General features: G+C 39.8%; 1 long non-coding RNA gene across 1 annotated transcript; it reads left to right on the forward strand.

Moving 5' to 3' along the window:
• Nucleotides 1-1,686: 1,686 nt before the first annotated feature.
• On the forward strand, nucleotides 1,687-17,663 carry LOC119732879. Its single transcript, XR_005271618.1, has 3 exons — nucleotides 1,687-2,027; nucleotides 15,322-15,488; nucleotides 17,362-17,663. It is a non-coding gene; the product is annotated as an uncharacterized LOC119732879 (long non-coding RNA).
• The last annotated feature ends 1,296 nt before the right edge of the window (nucleotides 17,664-18,959 follow it).

An 18,959-nucleotide genomic window follows, 5' to 3' on the forward strand; every position in this document is an offset into this window, starting at 1 on the left:
AGCCGAAGTTGGCCGACAAACAGTCGTCGGGTGCGCGCTTCAGCGCGCAGTTGGCAAGTGTGGCAAGTGCAGTTGGCAAGTGTGACTGGTGGTTAAAGTATTTTGAGAATTTTTGCACTCCTTAAATTGTGTTTCTTCATCAGATTTGGTACTTTTCAGGTCATGGCCCAGTATGGAACTCTTTCCTAAAAGATATGAATCTGGGACAGAGAATCGCGTTTCCAATGTGGTTAGAAAATACTTTGAAAATCTTCTTGACTTTCCATTGACTTTGAACACAAATGCTGAATGCTGCATTGTTTCCGTCCGACATGCCAGAGTAACTTGGTACCCAACTTCGCCTTTTTATTTTTAGTACATGTACTAGGCCTAGTACATGTAGTAGGCCTAGTCTCGGTAATCGTTATCTTTAGGAACCCGTTCCTATATAAGGTTAAAGGCAGAAAGGACTCATCAAAACAGCTGACTAAATGACACTCAATACGTACATCACTCATTTTTTTCAATCATTCAAGGGAGGACACCTTCTTGAATATTTTGTTTATTATATTGTGGAAAGTGGGCATGTCTTCGATTTATGAGGGAAATTATGGGGTAAAAGAGTCATTTGAAAAGACGTCGACGACAACCAGAAAACAGGCTCGAATTTATGGCGACAGTGAAAACTTGATGCAATGAAGGCTCGATGCTGATCATGCTGATTGGCTTATAAAAAAAATATCATCAGCCAATCAGCATCAGGCTTTAATTCTGTCTGGCTTGCGTCTCTGATTGCCAAAAAAAAGATAGGAAAGTCACATTTTCTTTGAAAGTGCGTTTCAAAATTACAACAAACATGAGTTAATCTGAAGACAAAAGACTGGCCCGCAAAAGTTGTTTTGGTACTGAACAGTCATGCAAAAGTCAGTTTTGAACGGAACGGAACCGGTAAAAAATAGAGGTGTTCTGAAGATAACGACAGTGTAAGCCCCATCGGAGTTACATGTACCACTGCGTGTGTGCACATCACATGACAACAATGGTCTGTGGATAAACAAAGCAGAAAGACTTCCATACCCCACCTGGACATCACTTGACACCCTGTGCACAAACCCTATGAGACTGGTCTGCAAAATTCCAAGTGTTTTCTCAGTAAATGCTTCAATGTTTTCCCTGCAAACTGTTTAGGACATGTTATCGGAAAATTAGTGATGTCATGTGTCCATGTATGGAATTCTTTCCTAGCTATTGTAGTAAAAAAGAAGATGGAAAATTTTGTTTGCACAAAAGTTGCAGCATACACATGATGAATACAAACCATCTTAAACCATGGTGCTGTTAAACAATCAACATTTTGTATCTACTTCAAAACAAGAACACTTTCTTTGATTTTGTTGGTACCCCGCTATGATTTTGCATGCGTGTGGTTAACTGTTCATCCACAGACCCTAATCGTTGTCATGTGATGTGATGTGCTCACATGCAGTTGTACGAAGGACATTTACTATTAGGTCAGGGAGCCAGACAATGCTGTAACAAAAGCAAATGCCGCAACAGTAGCCCCTCCATTATTTTCAACATTTGGACATGATCTGGCGATAGTACTTACATGGCGTTACAAATAATTAACAACCAAACATTTACCAACAAAAACATCAAATTTCACCCTCAAAACAGCCTCAGAATTACTATATACGCCTCCTGAGATACAATTACAGATTTATGATTTTAAGATCGAGATACTAAGCTTTACTTACAATCTGGATTAGAAGTGAAATTTACCGTTTATTGGTGAGGGCTCCGTTGCGAATATCGCGTGGACGCCATTTTCAAAATTTTGCTCCTTTCTTTTCCAATTTCAGTAAACTATGGCGACAGGCATCCAACATGACCTGATGAAGCAGGCACAGTGCTTTTGGTCAATGCTGGATGAGCTTGCAGAGACCGATGAAGATGCATACAGGAAGTTCATGGCCACAAACCTCCAAAGAGGACAGCAAGAATTGACACCGGCCAAGCCATAGATGTGTGTCAAGACCCGTATCATGGTAGGTTCACTTAGGCTGAAAATATGTGTGTGTTTACGGTAACATCCTAACAATTATCCAGATTGGTAGGTAGGACAATTATTTTTGTTTTTAACTTTCTTTTTTATGTGTGTCTGTCAGTCTGTTATACTTTGACTTTGTTTAACTAGGGTACATACCCTTCACTGGTATTCTGTTTAATTAACCTGTTGAATTGTTTAATTTAACCATCATACGTCGGACCACATGGTCGTCAAGGTGGTGGTACCGTAGTTTGGTATGTAATTGTTTTCTACTCATTAGATGTCACATTATTAGTGATCTATCACATTCACTTTTCCAACAGCAGCTCATTAAAGTGTCTGACATTTATGCCCAAATTTACGGAATCGCCCACAGCGAAGACCTTTGTTCATTTTCAAAATGTACTTTTGTTTCAAAGATTCAAATTCAGCAAATGGTCAGTGAGGGATGCCAAACACAAGCAAGTGAAGATGACGTCATTACACGGCGCCCTCTTGTGTCACGTCAAAAAAAGTTAATTTTGGTAAACCCTCCTATGCAAACATACATTTTGTGCCAAGTAGTCCTTCCAGTCCAAATCAATCAAGTGGCTGTTTTCAACAGTTAAGAATTCCCAGCCTACACGGGTGCGGATCCAGAGGGGGGTTTGGGGGGTCCAAAAAAAAACCCCAGCTCTGTCAAACATTTTTTTTTCAATAGATATTCATGAGAAAAAAAAGCGAAACCCCCCCCCTCCTGCTCCAACACCCAAATTTTGTTTGCTAGTGATAATGTCCGCTTGCAAAAAAAACGTACAGAGCCAGCTTGGTTATTTTTGAAGTTGCAATCAAAGTTAGGGTGTCAATTGTTTTGGGACACCCTGTACAACACAGTTTCCAAAAGTCTATAGTTTGGTAATCCCCACAAAATGTGAACGAAATTACATATTGGATGTGTGCTGTATGCTGTCAGCCAATCACTCATTAAAGTCAAACAGATTGAGTTTGTCTAAGAAAGACTTTGTCACTGAGGTGAGTACATGTACTCCAACAGAAATGAAATGCACCAGCAATAGTCCCATATCGCCATTATTCCTTTCACCTGGTGTGCTAATCCGTAAGCAGCGGGGCAGCACCAAATATGGGATTGTTTGTGGCAGCTTTTTCATTCGGTGTTGTTGACAGAATTTGCCTCAAGGTCTGTGAGAGTCAATGGTGGATGACCTGAGAATACAAACCCAAAAAACGGGGCAGTGACGTTGGAATGAGGAATGCTGAACTTGAATAGATTCTAAGCTCTCTGGCTCGCTGTAGGTTAACTATTGGGGAATACCCCCGGTACCAATTTGTACAATCAACAATATAGTCTGGGTATTCAGTTTATTTCTCATAAACTGAGTGTACAATTGTACGTGCTCTATGGGGAAGCTTAGATTGTCAGAATAACCTAGGGGTCAGCCTAATTTAAATATCTATGTGTGCACCAATAGGGTGGTATGTTCAGTGTGACCGTGAGTGTGTGCAGGAGAAATAGGCCAATCAAACTACAGGGTGGCACAGCACAAATGCATGGCAATTGCTTAATTCTTCTGAGTAACTACCCAGCATGACGTCATCGGGACTATAAATAGGGGCTGGGCGGAAGTGGTTCTATCATTTGTGCGCCTTCGCCTTTGAGAGTAACTTGGATTCTGTTCTTGTCGATTCTGCACTGCACCTTTTCAGTACTGCAATCTTAGATTTGGTTTCTGGAAGAGTTTAGCATTGATTGTTTGTGAGGCCAGCCACAGTTGTGTGTGTAGTGCTGTATACAGGGGAGGAGTTTCTGTAGGTGAGTAGCCATTCTTTCTTTTGTGTGTGGAATCATTTAGTGACACTTCATGTTGCTAGTAGGACTGCTGTTTGCAGAGTCAGAAATGGGGTACAACTTTGGAGTGCAGTTTGCAATTTATCGATCAGCTAATGGACGAGGATTTGGTTCGCAAGTTGATTTGACACTTCAGATGACATCATGTAGCTAGTCGTATGCTGGTGTCCTACGTGTAGTCACCATGACAAATTGGCAAAGGGTTTCAGGTTTAAAGTGTGATCGTGTTTGGTACGGCAACTTGTAGAAGATAATGTGAAGTTTCGATTCAAATGCTAAAACTTTGGTTGTCACATGGGGTTGAACTCCTGTCAGCAGTATTATAGTGTAGTCCTCCGAGTTGAGTCCAAGCAGATGGAGTCCAATCGAGTCCAGTCTCTTTTCCAGAAGTCAAGCTATTAAAGTCCAAGTTTCATGATTGAGTCCAAGCTAAATCCAAGCCTAGGCATGAAAACACATTCAGACCACATCACTTACCATGAGCAGTGTTTAAGGGACAACATACAGAGAACAGTTCGTGTAATTATAACATCCTGCTGCATATTGCTTCATAATCTGCAGTGAATATCGTGTGATGATGGTTCTATAAGTTTATTTGAGACAAGCTGATTTACCCGATCATAGATCGGGTAGGGCGTAGTGTTGAGGATGAGTTAAATGTAAATGGGGATATAGTTAAGGAGACATGCAGTTATAGAAAAGCTATTTCTGTGGTGTGATCTGAGGCAATTTCTGACCACTAAAACCAATTTTAGCAAAAGATCATCTTTTAAAGTTTTGAGTTTGGAGTAATTGAATCAGCTACATGTATTCTGAGCAATAGAATCATTGTTGTAGGCTACAATTTTTATTCGGGGAAGAAAAAGTGGGGGGGGCGGAACCAAACAATGTCCCCCGCTTTAAAATGGGGAGGGGGGGGGGGGGTTCCCCCTGTCCCCCATGGATTTACGCACATGATAATTATGTACCATGGCAACTGTTTGTAAATGTTCCCGTTGGTCTGTTAAATTGGCATTTTGTGAGGCAGTCGCATTTGGAAAACGCAGTGAAAAGGTTACCGTAGTACACATGCGAATACAATAAAATGTAAAGGTGTTATTTGAAATGAAAATGTTAAATGTTAAGTGTTACCATAAAATTACAAATGGTCTGAATCATGGACGAAGGTCATAATTAAGTTTCAGTATTGGACTCTTCAACAAACGTAAACTTGAACTTCTTACAATTTGCAAGACCGTCTGCGAGGAAAAAGTCGATTTAACTTTTATTGAAGTTCAACCATCAAGAGCAAGTTTTACTCGGCCTCCGAGAAATGTTTGCTCCTGAAAGGATCCGAGACCGCGGTCTTCACCAAAATGGCTCCACGTCCGTGGAAAAATGTGGGTGTCTTCCGCCAGGTCGGACACTTTTTCGTTGATTTTTTTGTGAATGCATCGATCCTTCGTTGACCCCAAACAGGCCCCCGAAATTATAACACGACACTGAATCAAGGGCGGATCCAGGGGGGGGCCAAAGGGGGCCATGGCCCCCCCCAAAACGAAACCAATTTTTTTTTTTTTTTAATGTGACATCGCAATAAAGGCAGGCAATGAGTACACCACCATCTTTTCCTCAAAAATAAATTGGTTAAATGGGTCAGAAATTGCCTCAGATCGCACCACAGAGCATCTAGAATCCAAAAATTTTTCGGGGCCCTTAAGCGGGCCCCGAACCCCACGCCGTATTTTTTTAGACCCACTTTTTGGGGGACCAAAATTTTATTTGGCCCCCCCCCAAAATTGTGTTCTGGATCCGCCCTTGCACTGAATTATACGTGGCGGGCAACGAACTCACAACGCTCAGCCTTGGTGGTGGAAGCATGGAGCTGTAAACACATTATGGAAGCAACAGCACTCTATCACGCGACATCACATGCTTGTGCTTCAAATAGCGAGCACCGTAGACTCAACCTTGTTTCCAGGGTGTGGAGCAGGCTGCAGTACGCGTTGCCAGTGACGGTTTTACGCATAGCCGGGAAGTACCACGCAGTGTAGACTTTCGATTGGTCAGACCGCGCTAGGCATACTAATATATAGTCCTTCTGAGTATTTGTTGCACTCGGCACAGGGGCGGCAAGCGAAGCATATGAAAGAATAGGGACACTTGGTGGCCACGCACCATGGACAAAAAATATTTTACCAAGGTCACCCCATACTAACGTTTGGTGAACTCTTTTGCAAAACGGCCGAGTAGAACACGTAAACGCAACCCTATGTTGACCTCGCTGACCTCGCACAGTCTAGACACGCAGAAAAAGCCAGCACAGGGGGCGGCCAGGCAGTCAACGTGAAAGTGCACACGACGGCAAATTCCTGCGCAAAACGCAGTCACGAAAAATCGACTAAACGGATCGTCGGTCCGTACGGGAAAATAAGGACGACCCGAAGTGTCCGACCCGGCGGAAGACACACTCCGCATTTTTCCACGGACGTGGAGCGATTTTGGTGCCGCGGGAGCCCGCGGTCTCGGATCCTTTCATGAGCAAACATCGTCTCGGAGGCCGAGTTAAACTCTCTCTTATATATATAGATGCCTACTGAGCTTGTCTACAATTATGTGAAAATGTGAAGTTAAATGCGTTTAACAATTAGCAAATACATGTACTGTGATGTGGGAATTTTTTATTGTAATGGATTTTCTACTTGTACCGTAAGTTATAATTTAACGAAAAAAGTATACATGTTCTATTTTAAAGCCAGAGTCCATCATCCAAAAAGTAACTGGTGAAAAACATACCGATTGAAAGATAGTAAGGGGACTAAACTCCTTGTGAAATTATTCTTTCTGGCAAGCTGTCATTTTAAAGAAATCACCAAAAGAAGGCCTTTCCAACGTCTTAAGAAGCACCTTTGGAAATTTCTGTTAACTAGTAGTTCGTTTATTCAGCGAAGCGCGTGCAAGCGTTGACACAATGCACACGCGCATGGTTGCTATAATTCGTCGGATCGGTGCGCAACATCGCTTAGCTGCAATCGGCTCAGTGAGAACTGTTTCGGACGCTGAATTCAGGCCCAATTCAAAACATGATTTAGCAACTTTTGATTCGAAATCGAGATCCTAGAATGTTGTTTTCTTGAAATATACAACTGAAGCTGAGCTGAAACTTCATCAGGTCAATTGTTCAGCACCCTTCTTTAAATTTTGAGCACTTTTGTTGCTTCAAATGAACAGAATGCGCAAATTACAAATGATGGACTATATCTTTAACCATGTGCAAATTAATTCATGCGATGTACATGTAGGCTGCTGATGCTGTGAGCCAATCACTCACTACCAAAGAAAAACATGTTGAGTTTGCCCACGGACCATTGTGGTCCATGGTTTGCCTAATACAGTACTTTTCACAACAGGTGAGTGCTCCAAACGAAATGAAAAGCACAGGCAATAGTTCCATATCGCCATTATACACATACACTCAACCAGAAAAGAAATCCCCCCAATACTTTTTGTCCACTCTAAAACTATTGCGCATCTTTTGCTCAAATAGTGACAAGTACAGAAATTCCTTAGCAATCCAGCCATACTCTTTATTTGGCCAGTCGAGTCGAGTCCACCGGAGTTGCGTCCAAGCAGATCGAGTCCAATTCCAGTCTAGTCTCTTTTCCAGAAGTCAAGCTATTAAAGTCAAAGTTTTATGATTGAGTCCAAGCTAAATCCAAGCCTAGGCATGAAAACACATTCAGACCACATCACATACTATGAGCAGTGTTCAAGGGACAACATGTATACAGCATAGGCATAGCCAGCAGGGGGGTAAGGGTTTTTTTTACCGCCCCCCCCCCAATATTTTCTAAAGACTGCCCTTTTCCATTCAAATGCCTTTTTTAAACAGCGCTTACCCCCCCCCCCCCAAATATTTTGTAAAGAGTGCCCATTTTTAAACAAGTGCCCTTTTTTTCTGAACAATTGCCCTTTTTAAAAAGAAGTTGTGCCCTTTTTGGTCCCATCGGCCATTCTGGGTGCCTGTTTTGGTGAATTTACGTTCATGTATCGCCCTGAAAAGCACCATATAGTGTTTATTAGTGTGCACAATCGTCGGTTTTGAAGAGCGCCCCCATAGACAGATGGTACCAGCCCCCCCCCCCCCTTTGATTTTACGGAGGCCAAGTGTTTGGGGAAAAAAAGCGTGTCTACATTTTCAGCACAGATGTGCAAGTGCCCTTTTAAAGAAATTTAAAAAAAAAACCCCAATAAAAACGACCGTGCTACACATGTACGCCACTGTACAGAGAACATTTCGTGTAATTATAACGTCCTGCTGCATAGTTTCTTCATAATCTGCAGTGAATATCGTGTGATGATGGTTCTATATAGTTTCTTGATAATCTGCAGAATACTGGTGATGATGGTTCTATATAAATTTGTTCAAGTTTATTTGAGATGCCTACCGAGCTTGTCTACAATTATGTGAAAATGTGAAGTTAAATAGGTCATTCAACATTTTGTTGAATCTGTCCTTGCTCTATGCTGTAATGTAGGAAGTTTTTATTGTAATGGATTTTCTACTTGTAAGTTATAATTTAACGAAAAAAGTATACATGTTCTATTTTAAAGCCAGAGTCCATCATTTGCAGCTATTCAAAAAGTAACTGGCGTAATTATTGTTGAAAAACATACTGGTTGAAAGATAGTAAGGGGACTAAACTCCCTGTGAAATTATTCTTTCTGGCAAGCTGTCATTTTAAAGAAATCAACAAAAGAAGGCCTTTACAATGTCTTAAGAAGTACCGTTGGAAATTTCCGTTAACTAGTAGTTCGTTTATTCAGCAAAGCGTGTGCAAGCGTTGACATGATGCACATGCGTGCGTGGTTGCTATAATTCATCTGATCGGTGCGCAACATCGTGTAGCTGCAATCGGCTCAGTGAGAACTGTTTCGGCGCTGAATTCAGGCCTGATTCAAAACATGATTTAGCAACTTTTGATTCGAAATCGAGATCATAGAATGTTGTTTTTCTCGAAATATACAGCTGAAGCTGAGCTGAAACTTCATCAGGTCAGTTGTTCCGCACCCTTCTTTAGATTTTGAGCACTTTTGTTGCTTCAAATGAACAGAATGCGCAAATTACAAATGATGGACTATATCTTTAACCATTGTTAACCGTGTGCAAATTAATTCATGCGATGTACATGTACATGTAGGCTGCTGATGCTGTGAGCCAATCACTCATTACCAAAGAAAAACATGTTTGAGTTTGCCCACGGACCATTGTGGTCCATGGTTTGCCTAATACAGTATTTTTCACAACAGGTGAGTGCTCCAAAGGAAATGAAAAGCTGTGCTTTTCATATAGTTCCATAGTTCCATATTGTTCCAATAGTTCCATATCGCCATCACACACATACACTCAACCAGAAAAGAAATCCCCCAATACTTTTTGTCTCACTCTAAAACTGTTGCGCATCTTTTGCTCAAATAATGACAAGTACAGAAATTCCTTAGCAATCCAGCCATACTCTTTATTTGGCACAAATAGCGATAATGTCCGTACACAAAGTGTACGAGCAAGTTGAGTGTGAACATTTCGTCTCTAACGCAATCTTCCAACAAAAAGTTTTGTTGGTTATGTTTTTACCCTTTCCTTTACTGAACCTCAAAGAACATGCAAAGTACATTTATGCAGTAAAGGAAATGGTGAAAAAATGTTAAGAAATTTGTTTTAAGAATTTTTTGTTGGAAGAGATGAAAGAGCATTCGAGACAAAATGTTCACACTCAACTTGCAGGTGTACAAAAGTGCAAATTTGTTTCGGTATCATTTGTCATAAGTTGTATAATTTTGTACACATTATCGCTGTTTTAGGGCCAAATTAAGAGTATGGCTGGATTGCTAAGGACTTTATGTACTGATTAGTCATTATTTGAATGAGAGGTGCCTAGTAGTTCTTGAGTTAAAGACAAACAAACTTGAGGGGGGGGACTTTCTTTTTTGGTTGAGTGTGTACAAGTTTTACCTGCAGGGTGTGGCACATGTACATGTACATGTATATTATCCGTAAGGCATACATGTGAGTAGCAGGGCAGTGCGCCAAATATGGGATTGTTTGTGGCAGCTTTTTCATTGGGTATTGTTGATACAATTTGCATCAAGGTGTGTGAGAGTCAATGGTGGATGACCTGAGAATACAAACCCAATAAACGGGGCAGTGACGTTGCAACGAGGAATGCTGAACTTGAATAGATTCTAAGCTCTCTGGCTCGCTGTAGGTAAACTATTGGGGAATACCCCCAGTACCATTGTACTGTCAACAATATAGTCTGGGTATTCAGTTTATTTCTCATATACCAATTGAACATGCACTATCGCTAATATAGAGTGGGTGTTTCTGCTGTTATTGAGTTGAGTAACATGTACAGGCCAAGGTACTTTATTTTAGAGGAGTGGTAATTTCTCTTGGACACAATAAACAAGTTTTGTCTTCACAGACGTGTACCAGTAAGGGCTATGAATGTGCATGTCAGAGCCCTGAGAACAGTTCAAATTACTGAAAAGGCTACCCTGCTCAAATGAAAGCAGTATACATGTACTTCAAAAGATGTTACTCTATTCTGTAATTAGGACTTGTTTGATAAAAAAAATGTTTTACGCAAAACGGGATGTTTGACAACTTTCAGATGGTAGTTTGTGTTGCATGTTGCCCCGTTGCTCAAAAGGCAGTGAAGCAGTTTCAATTTTCGTGGTATACATGTATACCGACCCACAGGGGGTCTGACAATTGCCCAGTTCTACTTTAATATCTCTCCGAGCATGACATCATTTTCACTATAGATAGGGGCTGGGCGGAAGAGGTTCTTTCATTTGATAGTAACAGTGGAACCGTTCTTGTCGATTCTGAACTGTACATTTTCAGTATTGCAATAGATTTCAGGCATGCAACTTTTTTTTCGGAGATGCTGATTTCCTCTCTTTTTTTATTCTCATGTCATTATGCCTCTCAAAATTCGAAAACAAATTTTGGAATTTCCTTTTTTGTGTGGTGAATTTACAGTTGCATGCCTGAGATTTAGTTTGTGGAAGAGATAAAAGCATGATTTATTAGGTGAGCCACAGTTATATACATGTACATGTGTGAACTGTATTGACGAATCAATGAAAATCCCTTTTATCATCTCGGTGAATAGAATAAATTCCACCCATTCGTGTGACTTTTAAAACCGGCTGGGAAGACAGGTTTTAAACCGAGTGCACATTTTCTTTGATTTCATTCTAATTGAACCACAGATGGCCCTGCTTAGATGATTCATGTAAGATATGCCATTTGTGACTGCTGGCAAGGGATGGACGGCCTTTTTTCCCAGGCCCCCACTTTTACTTTTTTTGTAAACACAATGGAGACATTGAGTCTGCCATGCAAAAATTTTTCACATTCTAGATGTTCTGTGGTGCAATCTAAGGCCATTTGGAAACATATTTTATGATCGGAAAAAGAGCAAAAAACCCTAACACTGTAACAGCATGCTGCAGAAAGTGGGCCTGGATTTTATTTAAAAAAAAAAAAATTCAATTACAAGTAAAACAAATGCAACACGGTAGTCAGCATTAGATGTCTTTCAAAAAGCATTCATTACGCCAAGTTTACCTTTACATGAAATCTTTGCCATTATAGTCAAACCCTGATATTAACAGTGATAAACTAGAGGTTGTATGAACAACCACACGGTGTTGGGCCATGGATTACCGCAGACTTTGCCACACACATCAACTCAAAATATGCATGTTTAAATCCATGACGTCACCTGTAAATTTTTGTACATGTACAGTACTGCCTAGACAGACACTCACATCTTTGAAAGCAAGTTCGCATCTTCTGCCAATTTCAAATAATAAGGCACTTCCGGTTTCGACCGGAAGGAAGGGTCAAGTGATTTTGCACTTAATACCAAAAATGAAGACCCTGCAATATTGTATCGATTGCTATAAAAAACAAAATCAAATCTGTAGCAGTTGATTTTATATTGATTTTCAAAGATTAAATTTAGAAATCTTTGATTGCTTGTAATATGATACTTGATGACGTCATTGTGACGTCATTACCAGAAAGTTCAAGAACTATTTTAACTGTGCTATAGTTAGCCAAATCTTGATTATATCTATCATGGTTGATTTTTTAGCAAGTTTTGAAGGTTTAAAGGTCTTTTTATTGTAACTTCCGGTCTGATGACGTACATGTAATCAATTTTTTTTCGCGCACAGGTGGTCATTATGGTCATCATGTACATTAATTTTGAAGCCGTTACTGCAAACTTCGCCACAGACATCAAGTGAAAATGCGTTTTTCGCGTTTTTTAACCTGCCGCTAGAGGGCGCTCCAACTCTTCATGACGTCACCAATTATTTTTTTTGAAAGGTCAATCCAGGCAGACATCAACACCGTTGAAAGCAAGTTCATATCTTTTTCCACTTTCAAATTATTAGGCACTTCCGGTTTCGACCGGAAGGAAGGGTCACGTGATTTTACGCGCACAAGATAAAATGAAGATCATATATTATCATGTCGATTCCCGCAAACTTCAAGTTGCGGTCTCTCACGGTTGATTTTATATTGAATTTCAAAGATTAAATTTATTATTTTTTGAAGTGACGTCACGTGACCCATGATGACGTCATGATGACGTAATTGCAAAAAAGCACATCTTCAGTTGGTTGTGCATTCATGTATTGACAATTGAAGTTCATATATGTTTTCATGTTAACAAACAGTTCTGGAGAAGAAATGTGTCTTGAAGAATAAAAAGAATAATAGTAAATTCTTACAATAACAATAGGTGTTGGGCTGAGGCCCAACACCTAATAAGAGAACTGTTTATAAACAAGATCCTTTTTCATAAGGAAAAATGTAGGTCTCAAGTTTTCATTGTTTTCCATTACTGATAATGATATATGGTACCCTCTTACAGGAAAATTGCAAAAAGTGGTGGAAACATGAAGAAACACAATTTAAAGCATGACTAAGATGATCATGATTGGCGAGAAATATGAACATTGACGATGAGAAATAAACACTGGGAATTGCTGCCGGCAAGTTAGCGCATGGCCCAGCAGCCTGTGCCGGCGAATGACAACATTTTCCCGCAGCACTTGAGAGAGTATGCAACCCACCATGTGGCGTCTGACTGGAGTGCTACAAATCTTGCTTTGTGGCAACAGATGCTGATTTATTTTGTCCTAAGAATAAATAAAGTCCTTTTTTACAACAAAACTTATCAAATTGTTGTGATTACTAACGAGTAGTAACGTCAAAACATCAAATGTACAATCGTACTTTCTTCAAAAAACAGCTAGCACGATGCACGGGCGAATCCATTAATTTCGTAAGGGATGATTTAGTGCCAGGTTTGCGTTTTACGTCGTTTCTTGAATACATTTCCAGAAAAAATAATATATTGTGACGTAGAACAACTGACTGTCGTATAAAGAAATGTTTCAGACTCTAAAAAAAGCACAGGTTTTCTTTTCTTCAATGGAAATATTGATAAGTATTGTTCCCAAGACAATACACCCCTTTATTACCAAAAATGGTTTGGTCCGATCATACAGCACGTGTGTTGGATGCATGGTTGACCGGGGCACGCAATCACATCAGATTTCAACGAAAGAGTTCGCTCACGTACGGCCCGCCGGCCGGCCAGTGCAACAGTGTATACCGCCAGCGCTCGGTAGCGAACCTCGGTATCTTTTCGTGGGATGTGCTTTCACTGTTCGTTTAAAAAAAATGATTTGCCTCAGGTAACAATTGATAATTCGTTTCAGCAACAGATCTTATTTTATACCAGTACACTTAATACACAAGTAGTGAGAAAACCTTGGGTAGTTTTTTCTTTTGTCACAGAAAATGTGAAGCATATTGATAGCATATCGGTTAACTTCAAGCGTATCGGATTTTTTTCGAAGCGTATCGGCCCAATATCCTATTGTATGCCTGGCCGGCTAGAAGCCTGCCGGTACATGTGACGTACATGTATGCAGCAAAACAAAAATCCCACGTTCTAAATATAAACCATGTCACGCGACTTGATGACGATGCTGTGTTTGTACAGCGCCATCTTTACCAGATCCGCCCCATCAAAAGTCTCAACTGTTTGTGCTCTTTACATCAAAGTAGAAAACTTTGTCTTCTAGTGATTTGACTGGGAATTTAAAAGGGGTAAGAAAATATTGTCAGTTACTTTGAATGCGGTTAAAGGCTAGCTTACAAATGTAGCAGTAACAATTAATTGCAAAATATAAAGCTACGGACATCTAGTAGTACTAATGTTCCAACAAAACCTATACAGTAATATGAGTAGGCAGACTCCGGTTTATATTGAAAATACATTTTGTCTATTTCAATATCCTAGAAGATACAATGTAGTTAAAGATGTACTGTTATAGCTCTTCAAAACCTGAACAATAATTCCAAAAAAGAAACAAGAGGTCTTTCTATGTCTGTTTAAAAACAGAACATATGATATAGGGCTTCTCTGCATTAGATTTTTATGAGGTTTTTTTTTTGGCAATGCTTCTTTTGTTATTAATAATTTCTTGTATTAAATGCTAAGAAAAGTTTAAACATTTATTAAGATCAGTTGATGACGTCATCTTTACGTCATTTTGAATTTTGCATACTAGTAACATTATCTACCTTCCAACAAGTTTCATGACAATCGGAACTACCTGGATGTTTGTTTTAAAAATTCACATTTTCATGATGGCATCACAAGTTTTTCATATCTATGACCTAACGAAAAAATTACAAAGAGATTTTCATCAATAACGCATTCCCATCTATAGACATACATCTACAAAGTTTCAGTGCTAGCAGTACTGTTCTCTAGATATAGGGCCCATTCATGAATTAAAATCGAACTACTATCAGAAATAAGTTTGCATCTTTGGAAATGAAATTTTTTAATTGTTTTCTTTAAAATGACAGCATGTCAAAAGAAAAAATTCACAGTGAGTTTAGTGTCATTACTATCTTTAAAACAAGTAGGCCCTATGCTTTTCAACAATAATTTCATCAGTTAGTTTTTGGATAGTTGCAAATGAACAGCTCGATCATTTGATAAAAGTCGCAATGAGTATGTGATTTCAGTGGTTGATTTTCCAGAGGAGAGGCTGGGGCATTGCTGCAGTCACCTCATAATAAGATCAAGGACCTCTCTGCATCAGTGAATTTCAGATTTGCACTATTGAGTGATGACAGTTATGCACAGAAGAATGTAAACTAAAAATGAAGATTTTTTCCATTACGTAAAGAATTAGCATTTCAATTACAGGGTAGTGAGAGACACCAATCACTTCCTCGGATCCGCCCTTTGATTAGAAAAACATCCATTCATAAGATTGTAGTGTCTAGATAACAAACACCTCGCTATCTCGCATGTAGCTCACTTACAATTTTCGCTTGTGACTTTATTTTTAAAAGGTTGTTGACAAGAACAGAAATGGCAGAGTTTGGCAGCGGCACAACTACAAAGTCTGCAACTGGAAGTGGTGGATATGACCTGGATGATATTTACAAAATCGCTGGAACGGTTGGAGGAATTGACGGCTTTCTGGTGGCTCTACTGTTGACATTTGGTTTTGTAATATGTGAGTGATGTTCCTACCGGTATGATCACAGAATTGGACATTATTGCCTTTCCATATTGTTTACTTGTTTTATCCTCCCCCACCCCTTCCGAAGTGAATCCATGGCATGGCTCTAATCGTATAGGGTTAGAGAAGGAATGGAAATCTTCCCAAACCGTTTTGCCTTGAAACCAGATAATAAATATCGACACAAGATATTACAAGAAATAATATTGAAACGTGAGATTTCATGATTTCATGTGATTTAGTTTTGTCGTCTGCTGTACATTATGTTTATTTTTTTGATTTCATAATAAAACCGAGCTTTTATGTTCCTCAATAATTATTTATAGCCTATCAAACAGTCATACCTGGCAAAATGGTCACTTTGATTATTAGAGAGTGTAGAAGTTCACAGACAGTGGTAGTCTTTGAGCAAGACGTTCTTAATTCAGGATACTGAGACAGTACAGCCTTTGTACCGCACATCACTACAAACCTGACTTGGGTCAGCGAACCGCTAGCAAAGACGTTAAAGAAAGTCTTTTGCATGGCTTGTTAGTATTTGCGTAGCGCCCACTTCTGTGAATCGCTGCACAGTCCAAGATAACCGGTACGTGCATGCAGTATTAATTGCACCGCTAAGGACGTCTTGGAACAAAGACTACGACAGTGGTTGTGCCTTTAACGAAAATTATTTCCCTGAAATATGAGATCCTTGAAAAGTTATGACACTTTTTTGTGTTGTTATTGCAGATCAATACATTGAGAAACGTCGCAGTCAACGTGAAGTTAAGGGGATATTTGGTATTTCAAAACCAAAAAAACATAATAATGGAAATTGAAATATCTAAGAAAAATAACAGCGTTGCTGTTGAAACCTCTCAGCTGGAGTCAAGTTATCATCCAGAAACCATTGACCTTTAACTCACCATGGTGACTTTGACCTTTGACCCCAAAACTAATCCCAACTTGCCTGTACCCAAGGGCAACCCCCTACCGAAGTTAGACACAAAAATCTCATTTCTAACTGGACTTATCATTTGGAATCCATTAATCTTTAAGGTGACGTCATAGGACCATTGATGACATCATCATGACATCACTTGTCTAGGGTTGGGTTCTTTAACTATGCGTAGTTTGAAGTCAATCTGAATGCAATTTATGTCAAATGTTGGTAGTAGAAGAAAATGTAATAGGTTTAAAACTTAATAAAAAATCAGGTGATGACGTCATCATGATGACTTCTGTATGCATTATCTACCTTCCCACCAAGTTGAAGTGATTTGGCCCTGTCAATTTAATCCTACAATATGTGTGAAAATTTCTTACTACCTCAACGAAATGTCTCTTTTAACTTAAGGCCAAAAAAAGTCTCAGGTTTCTGGTCTGCGTGTAGCCATGCGCGTCGACAAAATTCAAAAGTTATTTTTCAATGTAAGCCGATATCTCAAAACCGCCAAACTCACTGGTTTGACTGGAATCCTGCTGCTGCACAAGTTTAATGTTTTTAGATGGGGTTACAATTGAGTATAAGCTTTATGTTGCCTCTCTGGGCTCCCATGTATTTTGCACTAAATTAAGTCGGGCACCATTTGCTGACGCTTTTGCAATTTCGTAATTGCACATTAACAATGTATATTGAAGAGACAGGGTACCATGCATAAACTAAACCATGGCCCCTGAACATGAACACAAAAAGTCTGGGTATATTGCCAAAAGAAAAGTCACAAATTCAGAGCATTTTCACTGTTTATTTTGGCTCGGTCCATTAACAGCTGCCATCCCCCAACACGGTCATTATCGCGGAGAGAAAACCCACGTCCTCACACTGTTATTCCCTGATAATTGAATTGAATTGAAGGATATTTTAATTCTTTGACTTTGATTGTAGATTACCTACAAAGAAGTGGAGCCAGCATAGGAAGCATTGGAACAATCAGCGGTAACAACAACCCTAACGTTGTTGCTTCAGGGGAAGTTACTTTCAATTACTACAAGCCGTCGGAGGGAACAGGTAAATATTATCTTGTTTGATACAATTCATACGATAAAGTACAGTAAACTCCGGCTGAATAAGACGGCACTCTCGGGACCAGAGAATTTGTGACGGCTTACCCAGATGTCGGCTTCTGCTGCAAGACGTCATTTTGCCGTCTTACACAAATACACGAATTGAATCACGGAGTGAAAAAATGGATTGAATTAGGTCCTATGCGCATCTGTATCTGAATCATGCAAACAAGATTCATGGCTAAAATTCAAAGGCTTTGATTTACCCTGGTTTATTTCTACATCCATGGTTGATTTCAGCAAATATATCCTCAATGTTTATCAGTCACAAACAGGCTGTGGTATTGATCACAGAAAGTATGTGTACGTACGTACGAAGCAAGGACAGCGCGGCCGGCAAGCGAGTGGTACGATCAGCTTGCATACTGTACGTCCATGACCGGTCATTGTGCACGACGTTCGTGTACAGTCACGAATTGAATGTGTGCATGGTACTGGTTCAATAAGGGGACCCCCAAAATGAACAGAAAGCATGCGTGCAGTCGAGAGGGGGTGCTGGTATTGTGCTATCGGGAAAACCCCTTTTTGATCGCGCACGTGCATCAATTACTGGCTGTGCCATAAACAGATGTCAGATTGCAGTGTGTGGGACTTTTCACTCGACACTTCTTGCAAACCGCAGAGCACGATGCCGGGTTATACAGAGGAATTTGTGTAGTTTTGAGGAAATGGGACTGAAAGTAACACACCGATATAGGCGAAATGGCGGCTTACAATGGCCAGCTTAGAAATGAAAATGTCAATGGAAATGCATTAGAGACAATCGGGACTTTTTTCAGACGGCCGATTTAAGCGATATGACGGTTTGTACGATGTCGGTTTAGCCGGAGTTTACTGTAGTTTGATATCTTAAATCAAGTGTTACTGTTGATTTTGAATATTTTTTTGGGGGGGGGGGCAGAGGGAGGGTGATGTACTGTTTGAGCATATTATGCAATGTATGTTAAACATAGTTCCATGACTTATTTAGCTGTTCTTGTAGTTCTCCAGATATAGGACTATAAATATGCACCTTTAGGATTTATACGTATCAGGACCCAAGATGACGTCATCATGAAGTCACCCAGTTTTTGTCTTTAACATGACTCCCTGTAAATATGTTCATATACATGTACAGTATACCAAGTTCCAACCCCATCAGACTTACGGTTCTCTAGATAAAAAATGGTAAAATAGACACCTTTAAGGTGCCATAAAACCATTGATGACGTCATCATGACATCACTTGCCTAGGGCCAATCTAACCTTGGAGTCTTTGTGCGTAGTTTGAAGTCAATCTGATTGCATTTTGTGTCAAATTTGCTAGTAGAAACCAATATTTTCTTTGCAAAAGATACTTTGTAGTGCATAATAGGGCCCTGTAAATAAGACATGAGTTCAAAAATGGGGGGGGGGGGGGCATTTGATATTGTGTCCCCA

This window comes from Patiria miniata, unplaced genomic scaffold, assembly GCF_015706575.1.
Source record: "Patiria miniata isolate m_02_andy unplaced genomic scaffold, ASM1570657v1 HiC_scaffold_25, whole genome shotgun sequence".
NCBI lineage: Eukaryota > Metazoa > Echinodermata > Asteroidea > Valvatida > Asterinidae > Patiria > Patiria miniata.